Genomic DNA, 13,818 nt, shown 5'->3' with positions numbered 1-13,818 from the left:
CTGAAACCCATCCCCACACAATGCAACCATTCCCCATACAATGAAACCCATCCCCACACACTGAAACCTCTTCCCCACACTCTGAAACCTCTTCCCCACACACTGAAACCCCTGCTGCACACACTGAAACCCCATCCCCACACGCTGAAACCCCTTCCACACACACTGAAACCTCTTCCCCAAACACTGAAACCTTTCCCTACACTCTGAAACCCTTCCCCACACACTGAAACCTCTACCCCACACACTGAAACCTCATCCCCACACACTGAAACCCTGTCCCCACGCACTGAAACCCATCCCCAAACACTGAAACCTCTTCCCCACACACTTAAACCCCTTCCCCATGCACTGAAACCCATCCCCACAAACTGAAACCCATTCCCACGCACTGAAACCTCTTCCCCACACACTGAAAGCTCTTCCCCACAGACTGAAACCCTTCCCCACACACTGAAACCTCTTCCCCACACACTGAAACCCCTTCCCCACGCACTGAAACCTCTTCCACAAACACTGAAACCTCTTCCCCACACACTGCAACCTCTTCCCCTCACACTGTAACTCCTTCCCCACGCACTGAAACATCTTCCCCATACACTGAAACCTCTTCCCCACACGCTGAAACATCTTCCACACGCACTGAAACACATCCCCACACAGTGAAACCCCTTCCACACACACTCAAACCTCTTCCACACACACTGAAACCCCTTCCCCACACACTGAAACCCCTTCCACACACACTGTAACCCCTTCCCCGCACACTGCAACCCCTTCCCCAAACACTGAAACCCCTTCCACACACACTGAAACCCCTTCCCCCCACACTGAAACCCCTTCCCCACGCACTGAAACCTCTTCCACACACACTAAAACCTCTTCCCCACAGACTGAAACCTCTTCCCCACAAACTTAAACTCCTTCCCCACGCACTGAAACTCTTCCACACACACTGAAACCCTTTCCCCACACGCTGAAACATCTTTCACACGCACTGAAACACATCCCCACACACTGAAACTCTTCCCCACACGCTGAAACTCCTTCCATACACACTGAAACCTCTTCCCCACACACTGAAACCCATCCCCACAGACTGAAACACCTTCCCCACACACTGAAACCCATCCCAACACACTGAAACATCTTCCCCGCACACTGAAACATCTTCCGCACACACTGAAACCCATCCCCACACAATGAAACCTCTTCCCCACACATTGAAACCACTTCCCCATGCACTGAAACCCTTCCCCACTCACTGAAACCCATCCCCACACACTGCAACCTCTTCCCCACACACTGAAAGCTCTTCCCCACAGACTGAAAACCATCCCCACACACTGAAACCTCTTCCCCACACACTGAAACCCCATCCACACGCAATGAAACCTCTTCCACAAACACTGAAACCTCTTCCCCACACACTGAAACCTCTTCCCCACAAAATGAAACCTCTTCCCCTCACACTGAAACTCCTTCCCCACGCATTGAATCATCTTTCACCCGCACTGAAACCCATCCCCACACACTGAAACCTCTTCCCCACTCTCTGAAACCTCTTCCCCACACACTGAAACCCCTTCCTCACACACTGAAACCCCTTCCACACACACTGTAACCCCTTCCCCGCACACTGAAACCCCTTCCCCAAACACTGAAACCCCTTCCACACACACTGAAACCCCTTCCCCGCACACATAAACCTCTTCGCCACACACTGAAACCCCTTCCCCACGCTCTGAAACCTCTTCCACACACACTGAAACCTCTTCCCCACAGACTGAAACCTCTTCCCCACACACTGAAACTCCTTCCCCACGCGCTGAAACCTCTTCCACACAAACTGAAACATCTTCCGCACCCACTGAAACCCATCCCCACACACTGAAACCCCTTCCACACACACTGTAACCCCTTCCTCGCACACTGAAACCCCTTCCCCACACACTGAAACGCCTTCCACACACACTGAAACCCCTTCCCCACTCACTGAAATCCCTTCGCCGCACACTGAAACCCTTCCCACAATCTGAAACCCCTTCCCCACACGTTGAAACCCCTTCCACACACACAGAAACCTCTTCCACATGCACTGAAACCCCTTCCGCACGCAGTGAAACCCATCCCCACACACTGAGACCCATCCCCACACACTGAAACAATTCCTCACACAATGAAACCCATCCCACACACTGAAACCTCTTCCCCACACACTGAAACCTCTTCCCCACACGCTGAAACATCTTTCACACGCACTGAAACACATCCCCACACACTGAAACTCTTCCCCACACACTGAAACCTCTTCCCCAAACACTGAAACCCCTTCCCACACACTGAAACCTCTTCCGCACACACTGAAACCCATTCCCACACACTAAAACCTCTTCCCCACACATTGAAACCCCTTCCCCATGCACTGAAACAGTTCCCCACACACTAAAACCCATCCCCACAGACTGAAACACCTTCCCCACACACTGAAAGCCATCCCCACACACTGAAACCTCTTCCCCACAAACTGAAACCTCTTCCCCACACATTGAAACCCCTTCCCCTTGCACTGAAACCCTTCCCCACTCACTGAAACACATCCCCACACACTGAAACCTCTTCCCCACACACTGAAACCCCATCCCCACGCACTGAAACCTCTTCCACAAACACTGAAACCTCTTCCCCACACACTGAAACCTCTTCCCCACAAAATGAAAGCTCTTCCCCTCACACTGAAACTCCTTCCCCACGCATTGAATCATCTTTCACAGGCACTGAAACCCATCCCCACACACTGAAACCTCTTCCCCACACTCTGAAACCTCTTCCCCACACACTGAAACCCCTTCCCCACACACTGAAACCCCTTCCACACTCACTGTAACCCCTTCCCCGCACACTGAAATCCCTTCCCCAAACACTGAAACCCTTTCCACACACACTGAAACCCCTTCCCCGCACACTGAAACCTCTTCGCCACACACTGAAACCCCTTCCCCACGCACTGAAACCTCTTCCACACACACTGAAACCTCTTCCCCACAGACTGAAACCTCTTCCCCACACACTGAAACTCCTTCCCCACGCACTGAAACCTCTTCCACACACACTGAAACATCTTCCCCACACACTGAAACCTCTAACCCACACGCTGAAACTTCTTCCGCACCCACTGAAACCCATCCCCACACACTGTAACCCCTTCCACACACACTGTAACCCCTTCCTCGCACACTGAAACCCCTTCCCCACACACTGAAACGCCTTCCACACACACTGAAATCCCTTCGCCGCACACTGAAACCCTTCCCACAAGCTGAAACACCTTCCCCACAAGCTGAAACCCCTTCCACACACACAGAAACCTCTTCCACATGCATTGAAACCCCTTCCGCACGCACTGAAACCCATCCCCACACACTGAAACCCATCCCCACACACTGAAACAATTCCCCACACAATGAAACCCATCCCCACACACTGAAACCTCTTCCCCACACAATGAAATCTCTTCCCCACACGCTGAAACATCTTTCACACGCACTGAAACACATCCCCACACACTGAAACTCTTCCCCACACACTGAAACCCCTTCTGCACACACTGAAACCCCTTCCCCACACACTGAAACCCCTTCCCCACAGACTGAAACACCTTCCCCACACACTGAAACCCATCCCCACACACTGAAACCTCTTCCCCACACACTGAAACCTCTTCCCCACACATTGAAACCCCTTCCCCATGCACTGAAACCCTTCCCCACTCACTGAAACCCATCCCCACACACTGAAACCTCTTCCCCACACACTGAAAGCTCATCCCCACAGACTGAAAACCATCCCCACACACTGAAACCTCTTCCCCACACACTGAAACCTCTTCCCCACACACTGAAACCTCTTCCCCACAAACTGAAACCTCTTCCTTTCACATTGAAACTCCTTCCCCACGCATTGAATCATCTTTCACACGCACTGAAACCCATCCCCACACATTGAATCCTCTTCCCCACACTCTGAAACCTCTTCCCCACACACTGTAACCCCTTCCCCACACATTGAAACCCCTTCCAAACACACTGTAACCCTTCCCCGCACACTGAAACCCCTTCCCCAAACACTGAAACCCCTTCCACACACACTGAAACCCCTTCCCCGCACACTGAAACCTCTTCGCCACACACTGAAACCCCTTCCCCACGCACTGAAACCTCTTCCACACACACTGAAACCTCTTCCCCACAGACTGAAACCTCTTCCCCACACACTGAAACTCCTTCCCCACGCACTGAAACCTCTTCCACACACACTGTAACCCCTTCCTCGCACACTGAAACCCCTTCCCCACACACTGAAACGCCTCCCACACACACTGAATCCCCTTCCCCACACACTGAAATCCCTTCGCCGCACACTGAAAACCTTCCCACAAGCTGAAACCCCTTCCCCACACGCTGAAACCCCTTCCACACACACAGAAACTTCTTCCACATGCACTGAAACCCCTTCCGCACGCACTGAAACCCCTTCCCCACACACTGAAACCCATCCCCACAGACTGAAACACCTTCCCCACACACTGAAACCCATCCCCACACACTGAAACCTCTTCCCCACACACTGAAACCTCTTCCCCATACATTGAAACCCCTTCCCCATGCACTGAAACCCTTCCCCACTCACTGAAACCCATCCCCACACACTGAAACCTCTTCCCCACACACTGAAAGCTCATCCCCACAGACTGAAAACCATCCCCACACACTGAAACCTCTTCCCCACACACTGAAATCTCTTCCCCACACATTGAAACCCCTTCCCCATGCACTGAAACCCTTCCCCACTCACTGAAACCCATCCCCACACTCTGAAACCTCTTCCCCACACACTGAAAGCTCTTCCCCACAGACTGAAAACCATCCCCACACACTGAAACCTCTTCCCCACACACTGAAACCCCATCCCCACGCACTGAAACCTCTTCCACAAACACTGAAACCTCTTTCCCACACACTGAAACCTCTTCCCCACAAAATGAAACCTCTTCCCCTCACACTGAAACTCCTTCCCCACGCATTGAATCATCTTTCACACGCACTGAAACCCATCCCCACACAGTGAATCCTCTTCCCCACACTCTGAAACCTCTTCCCCACAAACTGTAACCCCTTCCCCACACATTGAAACCCCTTCCACACACACTGTAACCCCTTCCCCGCACACTGAAACCCCTTCCCCAAACACGGAAACCCCTTCCACACACACTGAAACCCCTTCCCCGCACACTGAAACCTCTTCGCCACACACTGAAACCCCTTCCCCACGCACTGAAACCTCTTCCACACACACTGAAACCTCTTCCCCACAGACTGAAACCTTTTCCCCACACACTGAAACTCCTTCCCCACGCACTGAAACCTCTTCCACACACACTGAAACATCTTCCCCACACACTGAAACCTCTTCCCCACACGCTGAAACTTCTTCCGCACCCACTGAAACCCATTCCCACACACTGAAACCCCTTCCACACACACTGTAACCCCTTCCTCGCACACTGAAACCCCTTCCCCACACACTGAAACGCCTCCCACACACACTGAATCCCCTTCCCCACACACTGAAATCCCTTCACCGCACACTGAAAACCTTCCCACAAGCTGAAACCCCTTCCCCACACGCTGAAACCCCTTCCACACACACAGAAACTTCTTCCACATGCACTGAAACCCCTTCCACACGCACTGAAATCCCTTCCCCACACACTGAAACCCATCCCCACAGACTGAAACGCCTTCCCCACGCACTGAAACCTCTTCCACACACACTGAGACATCTTCCCCACACACTGAAACCTCTTCCCCACACGCTGAAACTTCTTCCGCACCCACTGAAACCCATTCCCACACACTGAAACCCCTTCCACACTCACTGTAACCCCTTCCTCGCACACTGAAACCCCTTCCCCACACACTGAAACGCCTCCCACACACACTGAATCCCCTTCCCCACACACTGAAATAACTTCGCCGCACACTGAAAACCTTCCCACAAGCTGAAACCCCTTCCCCACACGCTGAATCCCCTTCCACACACACAGAAACTTCTTCCACATGCACTGAAACCCCTTCCGCACGCACTGAAACCCCTTCCCCACACACTGAAACCCATCCCCACAGACTGAAACACCTTCCCCACACACTGAAACCCATCCCCACACACTGAAACCTCTTCCCCACACACTGAAACCTCTTCCCCACACATTGAAACCCCTTCCCCATGCACTGAAACCCTTCCCCACTCACTGAAACCCATCCCCACACACTGAAACCTCTTCCCCACACACTGAAAGCTCTTCCCCACAGACTGAAAACCATCCCCACACACTGAAACCTCTTCCCCACACACTGAAAACTCTTCCCCACACATTGAAACCCCTTCCCCATGCACTGAAACCCTTCCCCACTCACTGAAACCCATCCCCACACACTGAAACCTCTTCCCCACACACTGAAAGCTCTTCCCCACAGACTGAAAACCATCCCCACACACTGAAACCTCTTCCCCACACACTGAAACCCCATCCCCAAGCACTGAAACCTCTTCCACAAACACTGAAACCTCTTCCCCACACACTGAAACCTCTTCCCCACAAAATGAAACCTCTTCCCCTCACACTGAAACTCCTTCCCCACGCATTGAATCATCTTTCACACGCACTGAAACCCATCCCCACACACTGAATCCTCTTCCCCACACTCTGAAACCTCTTCCCCACACACTGTAACCCCTTCCCCACACATTGAAACCCCTTCCACACACACTGTAACCCCTTCCCCGCACACTGAAAACCCTTCCCCAAACACTGAAACCCCTTCCACACACACTGAAACCCCTTCCCCGCATACTGAAACCTCTTCGCCACACACTGAAACCCCTTCCCCACGCACTGAAACCTCTTCCACACACACTGAAACCTCTTCCCCACAGACTGAAACCTCTTCCCCACACACTGAAACTCCTTCCCCACGCACTGAAACCTCTTCCACACACACTGAAACATCTTCCCCACACACTGAAACCTCTTCCCCACACGCTGAAACTTCTTCCGCACCCACTGAAACCCATCCCCACACACTGAAACCCCTTCCACACACACTGTAACCCCTTGCTCGCACACTGAAACCCCTTCCCCACACACTGAAACGCCTCCCACACACACTGAATCCCCTTCCCCACACACTGAAATCCCTTCGCCGCACACTGAAAACCTTCCCACAAGCTGAAACCCCTTCCCCACACGTTGAAACCCCTTCCACACACACAGAAACTTCTTCCACATGCACTGAAACCCCTTCCGCACGCACTGAAACCCATCCCCACACACTGAAACCCATCCCCACACACTGAAACAATTCCCCACACAATGAAACCCATCCCCACACACTGAAACCTCATCCCCACACACTGAAACCTCTTCCCCACACGCTGAAACATCTTTCACACGCACTGAAACACATCCCCACACACTGAAACTCTTCCCCACACACAGAAACCCCTTCCGCACACACTGAAACCTCTTCCCAACACGCTGAAACCCCTTCCATACACACTGAAACCTCTTCCCCACACACTGAAACCCATCCCCACAGACTGAAACACCTTCCCCACACACTGAAACCCATCCCCACACACTGAAACCTCTTCCCCACACACTGAAACCTCTTCCGCACACACTGAAACCCATCCCCACACACTAAAACCTCTTCCCCACACATTGAAACCCCTTTCCCATGCACTGAAACCCTTCCCCATTCACTGAAACCCATCACCACACACTGAAACCTCTTCCCCACACACTGCAAGCTCTTCCCCACAGACTAAAACCATCCCCACACACTGAAACCTCTTCCCCACACACTGAAACCCAATCCCCACGCACTGAAACCTCTTCCACAAACACTGAAACCGCTTCCCCACACACTGAAACCTCTTCCCCACAAAATGAAACCTCTTCCCCTCACACTGAAACTCCTTCCTCACGCATTGAATCATCTTTCACACGCACTGAAACCCATCCCCACACACTGAAACTCTTCCCCACACTCTGAAAACTCTTCCCCACACACTGAAACACCTTCCGCACACACTGAAACCCCTTCCCCACACGCTGAAACCCCTTCCACACACACTGAAACTTCTTCCCCACACACTGAAACCTTTCCCTACACTCTGAAACCCTCCCCACACACTGAAACCTCTACCCCACCAACTGAAACCTCATCCCCACACACTGAAACCCTTTCCCCACACACTGAAACCCATCCTCACGCGCTGAAACCTCTTCCACAAACACTGAAACCTCTTCCCCACACACTGAAACCTCTTCCCCACACACTGAAACCTCTTCCCCTCACACTGAAACGCCTTCCCCACACACTGAAACATCTTCCCCACACACTGAAACCTCTTCCCCACACGCTGAAACCCCTTCCACACGCACTGAAACCCATCCCCACACACTGAAACGCCTTCCACACACACTGAAGCCTCTTCCACACACACTGTAACCCCTTCCCCGAACACTGAAACCCCTTCCCCAAACACTGAAACCCCTTCCACAAACACTGAAACCCCTTCCCCGCACACTGAAACCTCTTCGCCACACACTGAAGCCCCTTCCCCACGCACTGAAACCTCTTCCACACACACTGAAACCTCTTCCCCACAGACTGAAACCTCTTCCCCACACACTGAAACATCTTCCACACACACTGAAACATCTTCCCCAAACACTGAAACCCCTTCCACACACACTGAAACCCCTTCCCCACGCACTGAAACCTCTTCCACACACACTGAAACCTCTTCCCCACACTCTGAAACCTCTTCCCCACACACTGAAACTCCTTCCCCACGCACTGAAACATCATCCACACACACTGAAACATCTTCCCCAGACACTCAAACCTCTTCCCCACACGCTGAAACTTCTTCCACACCCACTGTAACCCATCCCCACACACAGAAACCCCTTCCACACCCACTGTAACCCCTTCCCCGCACACTGAAACCCCTTCCCCACTCACTGAAACCCCTTCCACAATCACTGAAACCCCTTCCCCACACACTGAAATCCCTTCCCCGCACACTGAAACCCTTCCCACAAGCTGAAACCCCTGCCCCACACGCTGAAACCCCTTCCACACACACAGAAACCTCTTCCACATGCCCTGAAACCCTTTCCGCACGCACTGAAACCCATCCCCACACAATGAAACCCATCCCCACACACTGCAACCATTCCCCACACAATGAAACCCATCCCCACACACTGAAACCTCTTCCCCACACACTGAAACCTCTTCCCCACACGCTGAAACATCTTTCACACGCACTGAAACCCATCCCCACACACTGAAACCCTTTCCCCACACACTGAAACCCATCCCCAGACACTGAAACCTCTTCAAAACACACTGAAACCCCTTCCCCACGCACTGAAACCTCTTCCACACACACTGAGACATCTTCCCCACACACTGAAACCTCTTCCCCACACGCTGAAACTTCTTCCGCACCCACTGAAACCCATTCCCACACACTGAAACCCCTTCCACACTCACTGTAACCCCTTCCTCGCACACTGAAACCCCTTCCCCACACACTGAAACGCCTCCCACACACACTGAATCCCCTTCCCCACACACTGAAATAACTTCGCCGCACACTGAAAACCTTCCCACAAGCTGAAACCCCTTCCCCACACGCTGAATCCCCTTCCACACACACAGAAACTTCTTCCACATGCACTGAAACCCCTTCCGCACGCACTGAAACCCCTTCCCCACACACTGAAACCCATCCCCACAGACTGAAACACCTTCCCCACACACTGAAACCCATCCCCACACACTGAAACCTCTTCCCCACACACTGAAACCTCTTCCCCACACATTGAAACCCCTTCCCCATGCACTGAAACCCTTCCCCACTCACTGAAACCCATCCCCACACACTGAAACCTCTTCCCCACACACTGAAAGCTCTTCCCCACAGACTGAAAACCATCCCCACACACTGAAACCTCTTCCCCACACACTGAAAACTCTTCCCCACACATTGAAACCCCTTCCCCATGCACTGAAACCCTTCCCCACTCACTGAAACCCATCCCCACACACTGAAACCTCTTCCCCACACACTGAAAGCTCTTCCCCACAGACTGAAAACCATCCCCACACACTGAAACCTCTTCCCCACACACTGAAACCCCATCCCCAAGCACTGAAACCTCTTCCACAAACACTGAAACCTCTTCCCCACACACTGAAACCTCTTCCCCACAAAATGAAACCTCTTCCCCTCACACTGAAACTCCTTCCCCACGCATTGAATCATCTTTCACACGCACTGAAACCCATCCCCACACACTGAATCCTCTTCCCCACACTCTGAAACCTCTTCCCCACACACTGTAACCCCTTCCCCACACATTGAAACCCCTTCCACACACACTGTAACCCCTTCCCCGCACACTGAAAACCCTTCCCCAAACACTGAAACCCCTTCCACACACACTGAAACCCCTTCCCCGCATACTGAAACCTCTTCGCCACACACTGAAACCCCTTCCCCACGCACTGAAACCTCTTCCACACACACTGAAACCTCTTCCCCACAGACTGAAACCTCTTCCCCACACACTGAAACTCCTTCCCCACGCACTGAAACCTCTTCCACACACACTGAAACATCTTCCCCACACACTGAAACCTCTTCCCCACACGCTGAAACTTCTTCCGCACCCACTGAAACCCATCCCCACACACTGAAACCCCTTCCACACACACTGTAACCCCTTGCTCGCACACTGAAACCCCTTCCCCACACACTGAAACGCCTCCCACACACACTGAATCCCCTTCCCCACACACTGAAATCCCTTCGCCGCACACTGAAAACCTTCCCACAAGCTGAAACCCCTTCCCCACACGTTGAAACCCCTTCCACACACACAGAAACTTCTTCCACATGCACTGAAACCCCTTCCGCACGCACTGAAACCCATCCCCACACACTGAAACCCATCCCCACACACTGAAACAATTCCCCACACAATGAAACCCATCCCCACACACTGAAACCTCATCCCCACACACTGAAACCTCTTCCCCACACGCTGAAACATCTTTCACACGCACTGAAACACATCCCCACACACTGAAACTCTTCCCCACACACAGAAACCCCTTCCGCACACACTGAAACCTCTTCCCAACACGCTGAAACCCCTTCCATACACACTGAAACCTCTTCCCCACACACTGAAACCCATCCCCACAGACTGAAACACCTTCCCCACACACTGAAACCCATCCCCACACACTGAAACCTCTTCCCCACACACTGAAACCTCTTCCGCACACACTGAAACCCATCCCCACACACTAAAACCTCTTCCCCACACATTGAAACCCCTTTCCCATGCACTGAAACCCTTCCCCATTCACTGAAACCCATCACCACACACTGAAACCTCTTCCCCACACACTGCAAGCTCTTCCCCACAGACTAAAACCATCCCCACACACTGAAACCTCTTCCCCACACACTGAAACCCAATCCCCACGCACTGAAACCTCTTCCACAAACACTGAAACCGCTTCCCCACACACTGAAACCTCTTCCCCACAAAATGAAACCTCTTCCCCTCACACTGAAACTCCTTCCTCACGCATTGAATCATCTTTCACACGCACTGAAACCCATCCCCACACACTGAAACTCTTCCCCACACTCTGAAAACTCTTCCCCACACACTGAAACACCTTCCGCACACACTGAAACCCCTTCCCCACACGCTGAAACCCCTTCCACACACACTGAAACTTCTTCCCCACACACTGAAACCTTTCCCTACACTCTGAAACCCTCCCCACACACTGAAACCTCTACCCCACCAACTGAAACCTCATCCCCACACACTGAAACCCTTTCCCCACACACTGAAACCCATCCTCACGCGCTGAAACCTCTTCCACAAACACTGAAACCTCTTCCCCACACACTGAAACCTCTTCCCCACACACTGAAACCTCTTCCCCTCACACTGAAACGCCTTCCCCACACACTGAAACATCTTCCCCACACACTGAAACCTCTTCCCCACACGCTGAAACCCCTTCCACACGCACTGAAACCCATCCCCACACACTGAAACGCCTTCCACACACACTGAAGCCTCTTCCACACACACTGTAACCCCTTCCCCGAACACTGAAACCCCTTCCCCAAACACTGAAACCCCTTCCACAAACACTGAAACCCCTTCCCCGCACACTGAAACCTCTTCGCCACACACTGAAGCCCCTTCCCCACGCACTGAAACCTCTTCCACACACACTGAAACCTCTTCCCCACAGACTGAAACCTCTTCCCCACACACTGAAACATCTTCCACACACACTGAAACATCTTCCCCAAACACTGAAACCCCTTCCACACACACTGAAACCCCTTCCCCACGCACTGAAACCTCTTCCACACACACTGAAACCTCTTCCCCACACTCTGAAACCTCTTCCCCACACACTGAAACTCCTTCCCCACGCACTGAAACATCATCCACACACACTGAAACATCTTCCCCAGACACTCAAACCTCTTCCCCACACGCTGAAACTTCTTCCACACCCACTGTAACCCATCCCCACACACAGAAACCCCTTCCACACCCACTGTAACCCCTTCCCCGCACACTGAAACCCCTTCCCCACTCACTGAAACCCCTTCCACAATCACTGAAACCCCTTCCCCACACACTGAAATCCCTTCCCCGCACACTGAAACCCTTCCCACAAGCTGAAACCCCTGCCCCACACGCTGAAACCCCTTCCACACACACAGAAACCTCTTCCACATGCCCTGAAACCCTTTCCGCACGCACTGAAACCCATCCCCACACAATGAAACCCATCCCCACACACTGCAACCATTCCCCACACAATGAAACCCATCCCCACACACTGAAACCTCTTCCCCACACACTGAAACCTCTTCCCCACACGCTGAAACATCTTTCACACGCACTGAAACCCATCCCCACACACTGAAACCTCTTCCCCACACTCTGAAACCTCTTCCCCACATAACTGAAACCCCTTCCGCACACACTGAAACCCCTTCCCCATACGCTGAAACCCCTTCCACACACACTGAAACCTCTTCCCCACACACTGTAACCTTTCCCTACACTCTGAAACCCTTCCCCACACACTGAAACCTCTACCCCACACACTGAAACCTCATCCCCACACACTGAAACCCTTTCCCCACACACTGAAACCCATCCCCAGACACTGAAACCTCTTCAAAACACACTGAAACCCCTTCCCCATGCACTGAAACCCATCCCCACAAACTGAAACCCATCCCCACGCACTGAAACCTCTTCCACACACACTGCAACCCCTTCCCCGCACACTGAAACCCCTTCCCCAAACACTGAAACCCCTTCCACACACACTGAAACCCCTACCCCGCACACTGAAACCTCTTCGCTACACACTGAAACCCCTTCCCCACGCACTGAAACCTCTTCCACACACACTGAAACCTCTTCCCCACAGACTGAAACCTCTTCCCCACACACTGAAACTCCTTCCCCACGCACTGAAACATCTTCCCCACACACTGAAACCTCTTCCCCACACGCTGAAACTTCTTCCGCACCCACTGAAACCCATCCCCACACACTGAAACCCCTTCCACACACACTGTAACCCCTTCCTCGCAGACTGAAACCCCTTC

This window comes from Heterodontus francisci, chromosome 25 (genome assembly GCF_036365525.1).
Source record: "Heterodontus francisci isolate sHetFra1 chromosome 25, sHetFra1.hap1, whole genome shotgun sequence".
Taxonomy (NCBI): domain Eukaryota; kingdom Metazoa; phylum Chordata; class Chondrichthyes; order Heterodontiformes; family Heterodontidae; genus Heterodontus; species Heterodontus francisci.
The sequence above is the reverse complement of the archived record's forward strand: the minus strand, read 5'-3'. Positions refer to the sequence as shown.